At 41.2% G+C, this 18,624-nt stretch overlaps 1 protein-coding gene across 3 annotated transcripts in view; it reads right to left on the minus strand.

Annotated features, from left to right (window-relative positions):
* SIPA1L2 (signal induced proliferation associated 1 like 2) overlaps window positions 1-16,797 on the minus strand; it is a 245,756-nt gene extending 228,959 nt beyond the window's left edge. For all 3 annotated transcript variants that reach the window (XM_077168347.1, XM_077168346.1, XM_077168349.1), the window contains exon 1: window positions 16,714-16,797. The gene's annotated coding sequence lies outside the window, so the exon portion shown is untranslated. The remainder of the gene's footprint in view (window positions 1-16,713) is intronic.
* Between the last annotated feature and the right edge of the window lie 1,827 nt (window positions 16,798-18,624).

The raw sequence follows: 18,624 nt of genomic DNA on the forward strand, positions 1-18,624 counted from the left end.
TGTAAGGTAAAAGTCAAAGCTTTAGCAAAGTACCCACTTTATTATATTTCTAGGTATTAACAACGCTCTATATATTCTCCAAAGGTTTCGAGCACAGGACTGCCTTCCACAATTCTAGAAATTACTTGTATTCTAAACATGCAGAATAAAATAAAAAAGGATTAAAAACAATGAATAAAATAGAGACACTATGTCAAGCCAAGACTAGAAGGATCAGGCTTTTGGAGAGTTTCAATTAAATTACAATATTCAAGCAAAAAATACACAAAATATCAATAAATTTTCTGACGCAAGTCAGAAACGTAGTGAGCACGAAATAAGCTCTTCCAGACACAGCATGCTTTAATCCACAGAACACACCCAGTATATGAGAGACAGGAAGGCCAAAGAGTTTGGTTTTTTTTTATATATCATGTCAATTTTTAAAATTTACTTATTATTTATTTATGATACATAACCACATACAAACACAAACATTCTTATCACATGATCATCCTGTTCTTGTTATATAATCAATGACCCACAGTATCATCACATAGTTGTATATTCATCATCATGATCATTACTTAGAACATCTGCATCAATTCAGAAAAAACAATAAAAAGAAAACAGAAAAAAATTCATACATACCATACCCCTTACCCCTCCCCTTCATTGATCACCAGCATTTCAATCTATTAAATTTATTTTAACATTTGTTTCCCCTACTATTTATTTATTTTTAATCCACATGTTTTACTTGTCCATTGATAAGGTAGACAAAAGGAGCATCAGACACAAGGCTCTCACAACCACACAGTCACACTGTGACAGCCGTATCATCATAGGATTATCTTCAAGAAACATGGCCACTGGGGCACAGCTCCACATTTTCAGGCAGTTCCCTCCAGCCTCTCCATTACACCTTAACTAACAAGGCAATATCTAGTCAATGCTTAAGAATAACCTCCAGGATAACCTCTTGACTCTGTTTGGAATCTCTCAGCCACTGACACTTTATTTTGTCTCATTTCACTCTTCCCCCTTTTGGTCAAGAAGATGTTCTCAATCCGTTGATGCTGAGTCCCAGATCATTCTAGGATTTCTGAGGTCAAAGAGTTTTGAACATAAAAATGTAAGATCACGCACAGGATTAAAGGTATGGTCAAGCCAGACGTTTATTCTGAGTCCAACAATAACAGAGAACACTTTGTGGGAGGGCACTGTTTAAGAAACAGTTCTATTAAGATTGTTACTATATTCACTATTTCTTTAGCATCTCCTCTCCCTCTTCACATTAAGATGTGAACCTGGGGAAACCTTCATCCTCTTTTAGAAGCCTTCCTTTTTTCCCTTTGGTCAAATAGCCAACCAACCAACTAAGCTAACTTAGTGTCTTCAAGTGGAGGAACTGTCGGACAGAAAAGTTCAAGGGTTTTGGCTGATGGAATAGCTAATTATAAGGGCAAAGGCCAATGTAAACGTTTACCCATTAATGAAAAGTGAAAGTACACACATTTTAGAAGCATGTTAAAGAGGGTTTAATCAGACACCATAAGTCATCATGCCAGTTTTCCTCACTTATAAGTAAGTTTAACATTTCAGTTAAGATAGAGACACCATCCTCAGAATTTATATACACTTGATCGAGCTGATTAAGTTCCACACTGCTCTTTTGTTCACTACAAACAAAAAGATGTAAAAAAAACTCCCAAATTACCACAGCATGAGTTGAAAACACACCATCTGCAGCTGCTTAGCCACAGCTACTGCCCCCAAATCAAATGAAAGACTCAAGAAATGCTCCACTTCTCTCAAAGTTATCCTTAGCAGATGTGTTCTTATCACTCGGGAGGTTCCCTGAATCCCTCCATGCTTAAATTATAGGCAAAAAACTAGCAAAATCAGCACTACACATCTGTAACACATCCTGAGCAGATAGCAGCAATTGAAAGGAAATGAATGTAACTTCCAGATTATCAAAATGCCATGATGTTCCTGTTATAATAAAAAACAAGCAGTTTTTCCAGCCTATAAAAAAATTTGGGGATCATTTATTTTAACCAGTAGTGTTCCCCGTCCCACCCCCCGCCCCCACCCCGCACTGTTAATTTTGCTGGCGGAAAGTGATAAATGAACGCCTATCGCTAAATTTTCATTCTTCTGCAAATGTTCATTCAGTAATATGAACTCTCTGTATTCCAACCTCCAGGAAAACAAACAAACAAAATTAAATCCAGAGCTGAACAGAATTACTCACTTTACAGCAAATGAGCATAAGCCTTTTCTCTCAAACATTTTGAGGGAAATAAATTCCTGCCCATAGTACATTCCAGATTCTATGAGGGGACCCTCTTGAAAGAATATTTATTTTGGGGATCACCAGGATTACCCACCCTCAGAAACCCACACGCTAACTACAGAAAACACACAGCTCAGCTCAGCCCCAGGAACGGCAGCCACTCTATCTCCACACTCTCGACACACACAAGTTGACCGCAGCACTTGCCCTTTTGGAGCCTGGCCATACTCAGTTCTGCTCAACATGATCTCCAACGCAACCACCACCAACCCACCACAACTGGCACTTAAAGAGATTCTCTCAAGGTGCTACCAAACAAACAATCTGCTCAGCATTCTTTCCATCTACAGCAGTGTAAGCCTAGCTCATCAGAGCGGACAAATCACACGCACAACTGCTTCCATACGATCTACCCCATGACACCGTCTCATCTCCTCTCGAGATGGCCTCAAGGCTCCAAGACAACTTCCTTCTGAATGGCACACAAGCCAGAGAACACTGCAGTTATTCCCAAGGCCTCTGCTCCCAAGAAACTCTGGTTCCTGAATAAGTGATTACCATTATTCCATTCATCAAGTGTCCCTTAAGCCTTCTATTATGAGTCTGAATTTTAAACAGGGGACTAGGCCTTTTATTAGGGCCCCTAATCCATGTCCTCAGGAACATTTCTTTCAACGCTACAGAATCTGTCTGCAATCTCATTATTATTAGACTTTACCCTCCTTTCCTCCACCCAGAACAAAACTGCACTTCATGAGTGAAGGCAGCACTGCCTCCAATTTTAAAAAAGAAATCTACCAGGAGGAATATTATTAGAAAGCTTACTATATTTCCAGAATGAATGCGAAGAGAGCAACAGCCCTGTCTGCCTTAGCCGCCCCCATAACCTGAGTCCCTAGAACTGTGACTGGCACAGAAGTGCATGCCATAAATGAACAAATACATCTGAGCACCAACTACATAACAGGTACCTTATTTCAACTAACGCTCAGCAGAATACTATGAAGTCCTTTCTCCATAGACAGGTGTGAGACTTTGAAAGGTAAAGCCGATTGCCCACAGATACCGCAGCACTGGAAAGGCTTCTTGGTCTCATCACGGTCTATTGTTTCCTACTTGGGGATCAGAGTACAACAGACCGAGGATCACAGGGACTTGTGTTGTAGAGAAGTAGGTACCAGGGAAGTCCTAAACAGTGTTAATATCTAGCAGCAACAAACCAAGAATCAGAAAACTCACTGGGCAACACAGAAATCAAAGCACCTACAATGCTAATTCCACAGAAAAAGAACCCAAGTCCATGGCTGGTGAACTGTACGACATTCCCCGGGACTCCTTGAAGTTCAGTGTGGTTAGGTCATTAAGCTCTCCAGTGCAACAGGAGCGGCAGTAATGCAGACACTTCTGGGCCAGACGACCTCCTCAAAGCGCCTTTCCTTTTGCAGGCATCTTGGCGGACATGCACATCAGGCTGCAGTCATGCAGGAAAGGCCAATGTCCTATGGCTGCAGAAACAAGATGGAAGGACCCTGGATCCATGAACGGTCAAGTGGAAGAAAGCGAACCATATACCCAGACAGACGGCTGTTAAACAAAAAGAAGTAAGCCTGGCTCCTGTTTCAACACTACATTTTGGAGTCTCCTTTAAGAGCAGATGGAACTACCCTAACCAACACAGACCTAAAGAAAAATCTTCACACACTGATAGCATACTCCATATACAAATTAACACTGCATTGCTGTTGAAAATTCTGTATTAGTTTTGTTCATGGCTAGAGGTTTAGTAACTCAGAACTTTAGTAACAGTGGGCATAGAAAAGGTGGTGGTTGTTCATGCCTGGGATTTCATTTTTATGCCAACTATGTTTTTCTTTTTCTAGCCAATATCTCCTCAGGTAAGGTGATTTAAAAAGTTCAAAAATCTCCTTTTTTAGGTTTAGTTACTCTCCTCTAGACTAATTTTGATTTTAATGACTATTACATTGGAATTGGAAATAGTTCCTCAGAGATGCCTTACGAAATCTCTTTTATATCAAACTGCTTTTCAAAATTAATCACACAGGTGAGAATAGGCATTGCGTAAATAGATGCATTTTCTGTCACCTAAGGTTTTCCAAGCAGTGTACACAAATAAATGGACAATGTGTCCAGTCAGAATCCATCTCTTGAGAAGCAGAAGAGCTCAGGTGAAAGATGCAAGCTAGTCTGAGTCAATGCTGCAGCAAGTGTTAGCAAACTAACAAAAGAAGCACCTGATAAATTTCAGACTAAATGGAGTGGGGTGAAAGAAGAGGCCAAGACAGAAAATGGCCAAATGAGACTTGCTGTTAGGAAAGGAGAAGTTGAAAGGGGACTTAAAATAAATACACAAATAACTTAAAGCAACTTTAACTGAAAGTACTTGACAAACGGATACCATCTTTAAAAAGGACATGCAATCTCAAAGGTGAAGATAAAGCAAACCTGGTATTATATTTAAAAGCATATGGCAAAATTTAAAAATATATATATAATGCTAAGTGAAAGAAGCCTTATGCAAAAGAGTACATACTGTATGATTCTATTTATATGAAGTTCAAGAACAAGCTAAACTTATCTATGGCAAAAAAAAAAATGTTTATCTGGGGACAGGAGTAGGCAAAATGACTGGTAAGGAGCATGAGAGAATTTGGGGGAGTGATATCTTAATAGAAGTAAGGGTTAGGTATATGTATTTGTCAAAATTCACAGAATGATACACTTAAGATCTGTGTATTTCACTGTATAAATTTTACGTCAAAAATATTAAAAAGTGTTGAACTCTTATTACCGATATTTATGCTGAAGTTTCTAGGGTCAGAGTGTACTGATGTGTCAGCCTGCACTGAAATGCCCTCAAAACATAAAATGGACTCACTGCTGGTTAGTATAAAGCAAATATAGTAAAACGCTCACAACTGTAGAATCTAGGTAATAGGTATATGGGTGTTCCCTGCACAGTTCTTTCAATAGTATGTTGAAAATTTGTGATAAAAAAATTAGAGGAAAGTATATTATGATGAGATCTGGTTTTTTGGAATGAAGAGGGGAAAGTAAGTCTTATCCAATAATTACTATTACTTCACAGAACATAAAAATGTAAGTGAACTCAAGTAACAGAAAATCAGGAGCAAATTAATACACATCCCAGAGAGACATATAATGGACGAGATCTCAAGTGGGGCAACCTCCCACTGGCCACAAACTCTAACTCCAATCTTCCTTCCTAAAGCTATCTCAGCCTAAAAGTTTTATTACTTAGGATATTTTTTAACCGCTTCGGTAAATAAAGTCTTAAAACAAAGCATGCAACCTTGAATTGAAAAATATAATCCTACGTGTATGTCCTCTGGACAAACAAGTATAATACACATTCAAATACTGTCTATTTAATATTTCTGATACATCAAAACTAATGTTTCTTTAGGTTTATGACATACTCTATAACCTTTAGTAAATTACGAGAGGAAAAGAAATCAAATTGAGTATCTCACATAAAAGACAAGTTAATCACCACACTGAAGATACCATCCATCACTTCTCCACAATGTTTTTGTTAATAAAATCCATTTTTGGAGTTGCAAAACCTAAACCAGGCAAAGAGATGAGTTTGGTTTTAGGCAGATTTAGTTAACGGCAATGTACTATTACCAAATGAACTATAAGGCTATCTTTTATATATTTTGCTGGTCCCCCAAAAAGCTAATAGCGTCCTTGTATAAAATAAGCCTCTGACAAAAATTCAAATCCTAAACATTTTCCAAACCTTAATGCAAGTCCTACCTTCTCCTCAAATGCTTTCCCGACTATGTAAACACTTCATCGATCCATGGGTCTTTCATCTGAAAAAAAATTGTAGCGCCCTTCTACCCTATGATTTTATTTATACAGGAATCTTTTTCTAATATATCCTACACATGGTCATCAGCTCTGCTGGAACACTTAGACTGCCTCTAACTAGGCAGCCCATTCTATTTTACCATAGGCCTACTTGTTTAACAGTCCCTCATATTTCTGGATCAGTCACATAAGGAAGTTTGATTAGAGGTCAGCCCTGAGGTTCCTTTCACGCCTAACATTCTATTAGTCACTTAATTTCCTCACTGTGCCAGACATTTTCCTGGGGCTGAAGGACACGGATGGAGCGGCCTGCATCCTGCCCTCACACTCTAGGGGACCCTTGTTAACTGGGAAATCTTAGAATGCCAGAGTTTAAAGCTTTCTCAAGATTAATCTCATCTGGCCCAACATCCCTATTTTAAAACTGACTTCTACTCATTCCATGGGAGGCTAAGCGAGTTAGACAAGATCAACAACCTCTCATCCTACTTCTGGCTTCTGCAATAGGAAGGAAACTCTACTCTGCTCTTCGGCATAATACTCCTTTCTCCAGAAAAGGTAAAAGTTTAGTTTTAAACATTCTAATGCCTACAAAGACAGCAAGAAAAACAAGGGACTGTTGTCATTATCCGTCTCTCATCCTCTGCAACATCTCCCACTGTGCTTGAGCAGAGGGATAGAAGTGATAAGTATTGTTCGGTGAAATGACAAACAAAATAGTTAAGATTAAAGGATGTTCTGAAACCCTCCTAGGGCCTGGCTCCTCACTTCATCCACATTTCCTGTGCCAGCTCAGCCTCCCCTCTGCTGTGCAGCTTATTTCTGAAAGGACCGAGAGTTAACGTGCCAAAGCCAGAGATGAATTTAGAAAGCTCCACATAAGCAGACGCACAGCGACAGCAGCCATCAGACATCACCCAGATTTAACTGCCCTAAAATTAGCAGCCAGAGCAAAGCAGTTATAGGGATGATTGCGTCAGAGCTATTCTGACTGGCTAACTGCCAGTTTTAAACAAATTGTCCTGCTTTCTCTACCAAAGAAACAATATTTTGGAACAGAGCCAGCTAAACATTTCAACGAATGTTCAAATTCTAGCTTCACTATTAATGTTTTATAATTCAATGACAAGGTGAAGGAAGTCTGTATGGGCTACATCTGCAAGGGTGTTATTTTCTTTGTTGTAAGCACTTATTCTCTGGATGAGTTGAGTACTGCGGATGAATCCTTTTAAATATTTAAATGCCTGAAATTTATTTAGGGATTCGCATTCAACTGGCTTCAACAAAGATTATGCAAATCTAGCAAAGCATAAATGCAAAACAAAAATTGTTTCCCTCTTACACTTCTTTTAATCTTGGCAAAGACTCAGAAGCTAAAAAATGTTCTCTGCATGATCACAGAACCCACTCACTTCCCAACAAAGAATAAATACATAACCCAATTCAATCAGCAGAACTGTTACCTCACAACAAATGACAAAATTTCTAATTAAGAACAGACGGTCCACTGGCTGAAACAACAGGACATTTTTTAGACTAGAATGATAAGCTCATTAGCTCAACCCTGGACCCCCATTCCCCCTTTTAGGGATAGTAAGAGAATTCCATCACATCAACTCTTCTCGTGCATCCACCGTCTTTATTTCCTTCCCACCTTCCTCCTGTCTCTTCATTCATTCATTTTTAACTATCTATTGAGGTCTTACAGGCAGCTGTGGAACAGAGGAAAGAGTACTATATTCAGAACTGAGAACTGGGTTAAAAGTGTTAAGAACTAAGATTCAGAAAACCACTCATACTCTCTCTAAATCTTAGTTTTTCGCATCTATGAAAGAGGATAACCCTACCAGCCTCAGAAGGTTCCTGTTAAGTACAGCGAAAGGATACAGCACAATAAATGTTTTCAAATTTACCTGCAGAAAGATCTCTCCCCAATTTTTTATTCTGGCTATAAGTCATAAAAGTTAGCCTCCCTCACTCATTCTTATAATCATTTACAACTTTTTAAATAGGAAAATAGATCCATTATTCCAAGCAAATGACTTACAATGACCGTCAAACAAAATTGGTTGGTAAATTAGGTAATTTTACTATTTCTCTGGCTAATCTCTCAGCCTTGACTACACCTCTTCTGACAGTACTTCTTAACACACAACTTTGAGTTCATATGGTATCTCCCTGACTTCGTATAATACAGGAATTAGTACCATGTCAGATATAAGATAAAAGGCTCCCACCATGTAAAATTAAAAGTATGCCTACTGAGTACCCACTGTATTTAAGGCATAAATAATATTCTAAGGTGTCTTGTAATCCCCAATTCAAAAGTACTCAATCACCTAAAGGCTTACTATATAGTACTGATGGGGTTTTAAAAAAAATCATTTTTCCCTAAAAGAAACTGTAATTGCTAGCAGATTGAGAGATAAAAGACTGCAGGTAATGTTACACAATTCAGAAGTAATTTCTTTTCAGTTATCTTAATTAATGAGCCCAAGCCAGAGCTGTTAAGGGAGCTACAACCTCGCCTCACCTGATTCCAATAGGGCTGAGCAGTTGTCAGCTGGAACCAGACTTTGAAACCTGGGGCAGGAGTACACCACACCCTCTCAAGAAAGGAAGGGCATATCCCAGGGTGCCCAGACTGCCCAAAAGCATTCCCTTCTGAACGGGCCAAGAGAAGTCTTGATGGAACGGAAAGGACCCTATGTTCAAACCCTCTTCAGAAACTATTTTTCATTTTCACCAGTTTCATACCAAGAGTTCAATCAAAGGTCATTTCAAATGTTCGCACAGATCATTTACAATAGAAATAATTAGAACTTCAAGGTAAAACTACTTAACTCAACAAAAGCCAAGACACAGAGTTCTTTCATGTTCAAACCATGACTCTCAATCATGCCTTTAGCAAATATTTGTTAAAAGCCTACTGCATGGCAAAATCCATCTAGGTGCAGAGAATATAGGAACCAAAAAATGCCCCTGCCCATATGGCACTTACGTTCTATTAAGACAGAAGAGAAACATATAAAAATTAACATATGACATCAGGTAATAATAATCACTGTAGATGAAAATAAAGTAGACAGAAGGGAGACAGTGTAAAGGCGGGTGGGGTGGGGTGGGGTGGGCACTGCTGATGAAGCTGTGCAGATACTAAGTGTTACCACTGTCAGGGCAGGAAAGTTAAAGAAGTAAGTTATCTGCCTCTCTTGCACCTAGAGGTTGTATGTGCTACAGTTCTGGTCAATAAAATACAGGGAGAACTAGACTCTTAATCTACAATTTTAAAGTTGCTTTTATTCTTTTAGAAGTCTTTGGACAGGCGAATGATTAGTCATGTTCTTCTAGCCCTAATCTAGAGGCAATGCCGACGGGTGTGTGTAAGATGCAAGGCCAAAATCCTCGACAGTTCAATGCTCCCCAGACAGTTTAGCTCAATGGGACATTTCCAGAAGAATAGTATCCCTCACGACACTATTTTCCTCCCAACAAATGAAATTTCAAACCAAGCAAACCACAAGCTGCTGCTCTACAAGGAAATAGGCCACAAAGTCAGAAATGCCCTCGGGAAAAAGAATACAGTACACACTGGACCCAATAAGGGCGGAGTCTGGCTTTGGACTGCCCTGACGAGTCTCCACAGGCCTCCAAGAAATTCTGTTTCCCAATAGTTATGAATTCGAACCAGACAAACCCTTGAGGTGTGGAAACAAAACGCTTCAACTTCTATTTATTTTCAGTTACTGCCCTTCTCAAAATTTATATTTTTATGTTTTATAGTGTCCATAATATCTTAGCATGGTAAATGTGTACATATATAAATTTGCAAACAAATATACAGGCATACATGCATATGCATGCATATACAAATATTTAGACAGGTGAATATTCAGAAGATTTTGTATAAATGGGATGCACACTGGAAAAAGTTTAGAGATACTACTAGAAAGCAACTGTTCTTTGGATTAAGGTATCAAACGTTCGAAATAGTAGTATTTCTCCTGTAAGAAGAATTAAAACTGTAATTCCAAAAATTATTTATTAGAAACCTAACATACATACCTAGAAGACAATAAAAATAAGCATTACATTGGCTACACAGTCTAGCCTTAAGCATCATAGTCAGACTTTTTTTTTAATTGACACAATAGTGTAAATCACCTCAACATGCATAATTCTTTATTTACCCAAGAGTTCCTACTTTCCAGTAACAATTTTTTTTATACTATGCAATGGGGGTCACATTTCATTCGTTTCCATGTGAATATCCCTTATTGCAGCACCATCTGTTGATTTTTTGGGTTTTTGTTTGTTTTTTTGAGTTGATGGTCCAGGAATTGAACGTAGGTCTCCGGCATGGCAGGCAAGACTTGTAATACTCAACAACCCTTATGCCCCCAATGTAACATTTTTTTTTAACCTAAGAGTAATTAAATACACAACGAAATATCCCAAATTTGAATTGCTCTGATTCCATGAGAAGTCCACTAAAATGTGGTTTCTTCCAGCAGATTTAGCAAATATGCAAAAGTGAAAAATAATGGAGTAATTTTCTAATCGGCTAAGTTCATGATGCCCATTACAGCTAAATGTTCATTTATGAAATAAGAAGCAGTACATCAGCTAGTTAAAACTGCAAAACAGAAAAAGAGTATGGTTCTCCTCCCTTTCCGAAAGTAATCAAAAATAAAATAATACGAAACAGGACAGGAAGTTTAAGAAAGCCCCAAAACACAGATTTTTTCTATCATCTTTTCAGTGCCTAAGGCCTCCAATGTAAGTGTGCCCTAGTTTCTCTCATTCATTCATTCTGCTCATCATTAAGTAAACATTTCTTAATTACCAGCTATTTGCAGAGCACAGTTTTAGTTACTAGGGTACTAAAGCTAGCCAGGGTAAGCTCAGTATTTTTTGCTTATTAGAATAACTTGGTCAATAGAACAAAGGAAGTCTGACACATGCTCCTTCACAGTATCTGTGTAGAAAAGACAGAGATATAAGGAATAATCATAAGAAATAAAGTGCATCAGTACTTAACTGTAACCCATCCCCAAAATGTGATTCCTTGTAAATCCAGAAGGAAGTTTCTAGTAGTACAATCATGGTTCAATCCAATTCAACATTTCATCTAGTGATACTTAAATAAAGTACCTTGAATATTTTAATAAAGACGTAATTTAAAGATGTAAAAATAAATAAAGTAACTTAAATAAAGATGTAAAAGACAGTCTGATCCAGTGTGCAGACAGCATATCTTTTGGATGGCAGGCAAATTGCAAAAAACACCATGGGACGAGAACCAGTTAAAATAAAGAAATCCAAGGACAATAAAGGTTAGAGTCTGCAATGACAGTACAAAATCGGAAAGATGCAGCTTAATGGCAGCATGTTATCAAGGACTCAAGGATTTTAATAAACAGGAAATTCACTGAATGAGCAACATGGCCACCAAAAAAGTGAATGCAAACTTGGATTTTATCAAAATAGATGAGAAATCAACTTGAAGAAAGGCTATCCCTACTCTACTTTATATTGATCGAGCAATTGCCACGAGAAGCTTTCTGAGCCCAACATCAGCAAGTATTGCTCAGTACGTAACGGAAATACTTCAAAAGAAGGATTTGTTCCATAGGCCACCAAAGGAGTAGAATTCAAAACAATAAGTAGGTTGAATTAGATTTCAATTCTGCAGCTCAAAACAAATTTCTAATAGCCAAAAACAACAGAAAGGGAGAGCTCCCCGTTACTGGAAATGCTCAGGCATTGCTAGAAGACCACGTGCAGAGATCATACAAAGGGGTCCATGGTGGTTTGAAGCTGTTCATATCCCCCAAATATGTTCTTAAATCAAATCCATTTTTGGGGGTGTGAACCCTTTGAAATTAGGACATTTTGATGAGGCTGCTTCAGTTAGGTGTGGCCCAGCCCAAGCCAGATGGGTCTTAAATCTATTACCGGAGTCTTCTAGAAGTACAATGAAATATAGACACCGAGAGGGAAAGCCACAGGAAGCAAGAGAGCTGAACATTAACGGAGCCCAAAGAAAAGGAAGACACCAGGAGACACCTCCATGTACCTTGCCATGGGACAAACTAAGGACCAAGGATTGCCAGCAGAGGGTCTTAATAGGAAGAAAGCATGCCTTGATGCCTTGATTTGTATTTTCCCAACCTAAAACCATGAGCAAATAAACTCCCATTGTTTAACCCAACCCATTTCATAATATTTGCTTGAACAACCTAGTAAACTAAAAATAAGATTCAAGCTTCAAAGAAAGGTTAGTTGGGCTGGTCAGTGATTTCCAGACCTTGGTCCTTAGTGAAGTTTTCACTGGTCTGTGCAAAAGGATAAAGTATCTGTGTATTCAGGTGGAATGTGCTTGGGAGTGGGTGGGAAATTTACCCTAGACAGATGAACTTTCCTTCCATCTGACAGCATATCTAGCCCTACCCTGCATTTTTTTTTATATATCAATGTATTTTGATGAAATTCACTGAAAATAGATGGTACATACTACTCTTGTTAATTTTCAGACACTTTATGTAGCAATATTAAAAGCCGATGTGTTCTGGGTGGGCAACAGTGGCTCAGTGGCAGAATTCTCATCTGTCATGCTGGAGACTCCGGTTCGATTCCTGGAACCTACCTATGCCAAAGAGAAAAAAGAGAGCGAGAAAAGAAAACATCTCTGGCAAAATTTGCTGCTGTGTGTGTTTTTGTTGTTGTTTCTAAAATAATTTCATGGGCTGATGAGACCAAAAATACAGGAACAACAGGAAGAGATCATTTTTAAGGTCCCTTCTGGTCTAGCAATGCTATGACAACTAGACCAACTTACTGCATGTTCTCTTTTTTCCAGTCTCCCAACTGACTATATTGTGTTGAATAGTAAAAAAGTTTATTATTCCAGAATTGGATTACACTGAATATGATATCTCATAAGAATGTCAACAATGGGCCAGATCTGGCTCCCTTCGACCACTGCTGATCTTTGGAACCAAAGCTTAGAAATCAAATTTGGAGGATCAAACAAATTTCTCTCTGAAGTTGTGAGGCATTCAAATTCATATTATACTGTTAGTATTCCTTTAAAAAGAGTCACAGCTGAAATGTAACTGGAAGAGAAAAGTTAATTTCTTAACAAAGATTTCAAGGTAAATCAAGCAGCTATAACTCTCTGGGATGTTTACATATAAACTTACTGATCTATAAACCAAGGCAAAGAAAAGACACAATCATGAAAAATATATAACCTATCCCAACCAGAGAATCATTTTCATTACTTTAACACATTTATTTTAAATGACAAAGATCCTTAAAATGTTGGCACTAAGTGGGATAATGGAAAACTTCATCCAAACTTATTTGTAAGATGAAGAAACTGAGGCTCAGAAAGTAACTGGCTATTCAAAAGATTATTTAGGGACCAGGCAGTAGCGCTAAGGAATCTTACGTAGCTCTTTCTACTTTATCACTCAGCAAGGGAATTAGGCACATTAGTAGAAGCAGATCATCCAGAACATCATTTCCTTTATTCTTCAGGGATATGTGCAATATTTCATACTAGCTCAAAACAGAAAAAACAACTTTGCTTTTCAGTTAACAGTAACAGTCTAAATTTTCTTCAAATTCAGGATGTCTTTGAAAGGATTTGTAACTCTAAACTATCACCATAAGTGCATAACAAATTCAAAGACTTGTGTTCTTCAAGCTCCAAAAAACTTGCATTTAATAATTATGGCTGTGGGAACAGGAACACTTAGTTCTTTGCAAAGAATGCAGTAAACACAACCCTTTTTAAACTACCAAACACAGCACTTCTAAATAAGTTTCTCCCATTGCCAAACAATTGCCCTTTCAGGATAGCTCACTAGTTAATTTCCTCATTTTCAGGAATAGTTAGCTTTTCAAAATGAATAACTCATTTCCTCTATCTGCCTGAGGTGAAAAGAATTCCCTAAGAGGACAGGTGTTGACTAAGGTCAGGTATCAAGAGACCCTTCAAAGTAACATTCCAGTCTCAGGAAAATACAAAAATCTTCCAAACCAATATTATGCATTTTTAACCACAATAAGCTTCATATATGGCAAATCATGATGATCTAATAATTTCCCTATTAGACAAAAAGTTACATTCCATGAAATTAAAGCTCTTTCAGAAACTCTAACATTTAAAAGCACAGATGCATTTTATGAAAATATATACTAAAATCAGCTGGGAAAATATGTGGCTCATATCCAAAGCCAGAAGCTCCATCCCTATACCTGTAATTTATCTCTTACTTTATTTTCTGGACCAAATGCTTAAACTCTTCTTATCCAAGTTCATTTCACTCCATCTATAGGTAGCATGTGGGTACTGATAAAAGCAATTTCTTACTTCATTTCCTACTTCCCAAATGCTCGGTAGTTTCTGTGTGTGTATGTGTACATGTGTGTGTGTGTTTGTATGTGAGTGTGTGTTCCTTCAGCTATTTATGAATATACTCTCTAATTCAGAACAAAGTCAATATGTCATATATTAACCTGGGCAAGGCATACAGTATTTGACAGTTGAAAAGGTATTTTGAAGATATTTCTTCAACTTATAAATAAATTTGAAGTCTACAAAAGTAACATTTGGGCTGGTCATCATGGTCTTGCTTTGGAATAAGGTACTTTAAAACATAACTTAGGGATCTGCTTGCTGCTGAAATGGCCGTACCTCTCAAAAAGTGGGATGTGCTTAGAAATGAAAAATCAGGTATCAACTAGAGGGAAAGAAATAAAGATGTCTCTAACACAATTCGTGGCATGGATCACACATATTTCAACTACATCTCTTCCCTGAATGCATCACGGAATCTTTAGAAGACAAGGCCGTTTGAAGAAAGAGTGCACTTTCCAATGAATACTTTTTTACATCTCTCTGAATCAAGCAGTGACCTACAAAATCAAGCAACAAACATTTCAAGGGGAACTGTTTTCTAAGCAGAATTACAAAACTCGCTGTAGAACTCTAAATTCCTTAAATGAGCCAAAACATGAAAGAGAACTTCAGTACATGTCTAAATACAAGTGCCAAATAGCCTCTTGCTTGAAGTTCATCTTTATGAATGCTAGAAACAACAGGGCACCTTTTGATATCTGCTCAGATAGTGTTTTGTTTGGGTTTTACAGGGAAGTAATATACTTCAAGGAAAGCAACAGTTTTGGAGATTTCTTTTTCCCATAAGAAATTCCAAGACAGGAAAAAATGCAACCTGGAGTGTAGACACAGGCAACTCCTAAGCACAGTTTACTAAACGCCTGTCATAAGAAAGCCATCTAGTGTTAACGTTTAGAAATGAAAACTGCAGACAAAAGAGGCAAAGAAAAGGAAATCTGAGTGACTATTTCGAACTTACTGAGCAACCCATGAGACTCACCAAGATGCTTTGTTTAAAAAAAACGCCATTCTTATCAAAACCAAATATAAATGTATGCAAAATCCAAACGGTAACACTTTTAATTTGACCCAAATCATGCTTTAGTGAACACAGTTCCGTGACCAATGCACTTGATTTTTCCAATACTCACGCGGGAGTCATCTAGGGATGAATTAATTTAACCGAAGCAGGTTAATGATGATAAATTTCTCCCGAAGGGGTAATGCCAAGTTGTTTTCTCTTGCAAGAAACCTCGGCCCTCGCTTGTAGATGACAATTCGAAATTGAGTCTGGGTTTGCAGCAAAGCTGAAAATTAATCTGTAGATGCTGGTGGTGAAATTCCCAGGACGGGGTCAAACTACCTTTAATAATAATACAGTGAGACCTGAATAGGACCAGAAGCGGAGAAACGAAGCATGACGCAGAAATTAGTCAAGTAGGAGGGCCGTCTGGACTCAGAAGAAAGGACGTACTGAGTTAGAAGAGCACGCACTGGCTACTCAAGATCTTAAAAAAGAGAGATTCGGGTCCCCAGTGAGGACGTGCAGGACCCCACAGTCGGGCGCGCCCCGGGTATACATCCTTAAGGAGAAATACACTCTGCGGCGAGTTACACAAGTAACCCCAGCTGGTGCAAAGGGTCAAACGCATCTGGCAGCCTTTCTGATCTTTTCTTTTCAATGTTAGTCAGAGAGGAGTTGCTGGGCACCTAAAGCAAGGTTCTCATTACTGCTAATGTCACCAAGACTGGAATAACCTTTCAGTCGATCAATAACTTTGAGAGAGAGCGCGGCGGCGCGGCTCCCCTTCCACTGGAGACTCCAGAGCGCCGGGCGCTCCGGCGAGCCGGGATCTCTGCCCCGCAGACTCCGACCGCGCGCAGTCACAACTCCTGCTTCCCGGAGCCCGGAGCCCACCCCAGAGCCCGCCCCCCGCCGCGCTCCCCCGCGACCCCGGGGCCCTCTGCCCGGTCCACCCCGCTGTCACTGCCCTAGAGGTGTTCCCCCTCCCACCCCAAAGGCAGCCCATTCGTCTCCAGGGGACAGTCTTTTCCCGGAGCCGTCTCCAGAGACTGACCCAGAAAAGCTCCCGACAGGACCCTCCGTCCTCCCTCGCTGAGAACACAGGGGTTTGTTCCTTCCTCCGCTCACCCCAACACGCACCTCAGCGGACGCGGTCCCGCCGGACAGCCGCTGCGAGTCCCGCGGTACCTGCTACAGCCCGCGAGCGCCGGGCGCCAGATGCCCGGGCCGCCGCCTCGGAGCGCGCCGCTGCCCGGGGTTCCCCATCGCCGCCCTGGCCCGGGTCCGGACTCTCCCCGCGCGGGGGGCTCCGGCGGGGAGGTGTCCCCCGACCCACCGGCTGCGGGCCGAGTGACGCGCAGGATCAGCTCACCGCTGGCGCAACGACTGGGGAAGCAGAAGTGCCGCGGGCAGACCAGGCGGCAAGCGGCGAGGCTGGAGCTCTCGGAGCAGCCGGACCCGGTGCAGGGTGCTCGCACTCCCGCTCCTCCTCCCGCTCCTTCTCCAGCTCGCAGCTCGGGCCCGGGCTCCTCCCGGGCTCCCACAGTCTGCAGCGCGGTCTCCAAACACCGCCCGCCCACTCTCGGGCAGCACCTCCCCACATAGTCTCTGCAGCCTCCCATTGGCAGGCGATCTGCAGACGGCCGCAGCCTTAGCCTCGTAATTGGGCAAGGAAGCCGTCCGTCCCGCCGACCGCGCGGCTCCAGTGGCAAAGCCGGTGCTGGGTTCTCAGGCCCCGCCGAGCGCGGTGGACGATGCGTGGGGAGGGGGGATCCGACGCACCCTTTAAGGGAAGAGTCTGGATAAAGTCTGCGCGGCACTGGGCGTACTTAGAAGCAGGTGCAGCTTACCTGTACGGGACTCCGGGGATATCCTGTGCGTTACAAGCCAAAGCCATTTGTCCTTCTCTTAAGACTCATTTTCTCCCCTCTAACAAGAGTAAGTTAAATGCCCCCGGATCTTGCTCCGTGGTGGTCCAGCGCGTGCTAACCAGGCTACAGTTCCGAGGTCCTCTTTGGCCCGCAGCTCTTCTGCGCGATGCTCCTCGCCCAGACCCGGGCCCTCCCGAGCCCCTACATTCGCCGCGAGTTGAAAGCAGACGCGTGCGGGTCTGGCGCTCCGCGTACCCTCCCCGCCGCCGCCGGCTCCAGACGAAAACAAAACCTGCCGCCGCTGCCCGCGCAGGGAGAAGAGTCCGCTGGGCCCGGCCCGCGCCGCCGGCCACTGCCCCACGAGTCGGTAAAATCGTCACCTTAGGGGCGACCTTAAAAAAGACCTCAGCAGTTGCACAGAAGAAACGTAGGAAGGTTTGGCAGCTAGAGGAGCGGCGAGTAGGACCGCCACAGGGCTGAACCCTTTACTGTGTACTGACCCCGGGAGAGGCGCCCCCAGACAGCGGAGGGAACCCCTGAACCCAGGGCCCGGGGGTGGGGAGGAGATGCAGAGGATCGTGTAAATAAATAGCATGTGCTGAGAAGGGGACAGGTGGGCGCCGAGCGCTCGGCAATGCCGCTGAGCAGGGAACCTTTCGAGAGGGAGACAGGGAAGGGCTCCAACCTAGGCTCCTCCCCGGCCTAACCCGCGGCCAGCCCACCCTGCCCTCCAGGCGTGGCCTCGCCCCACTAGGAGAAATGCTCTTTGATCTTTATCTGAAACGAGGAGGAAGGAAAGAATCTTTAAAAAAAGAAGTCTTTCCAACTTTCCTGGATGTTGTGCACACTAGAGGAAGCCTTACCAGAAAATAAAATATTAATGTAAATTACTTGAATACTTGAATTGGTTGCTGAAAGCGTAAAGGATCTCAGAAGGATATCATTTAAACTAGACTGCCATTGTCCTGGCCTTAGATGGTGCGGTAGGAGTCACAACCTATAAGCAGGAAGATGCTGGTTTAGGTGGCTTCTAGTTTACCTTTCAGTCACGCCGCAGGATTTGCTGAGCCGGCTTTACAGGTCAGAGCTTCTGAGCTTTGCTGGCAGAATTAGGGGCCTTTAGCTCTACCCCTTCTAAAACAGAATTCTTCCTGAAAAGGTAATATGCTCTCTACCTCCC

This window comes from Tamandua tetradactyla, chromosome 7 (genome assembly GCF_023851605.1).
Source record: "Tamandua tetradactyla isolate mTamTet1 chromosome 7, mTamTet1.pri, whole genome shotgun sequence".
Lineage (NCBI taxonomy): Eukaryota > Metazoa > Chordata > Mammalia > Pilosa > Myrmecophagidae > Tamandua > Tamandua tetradactyla.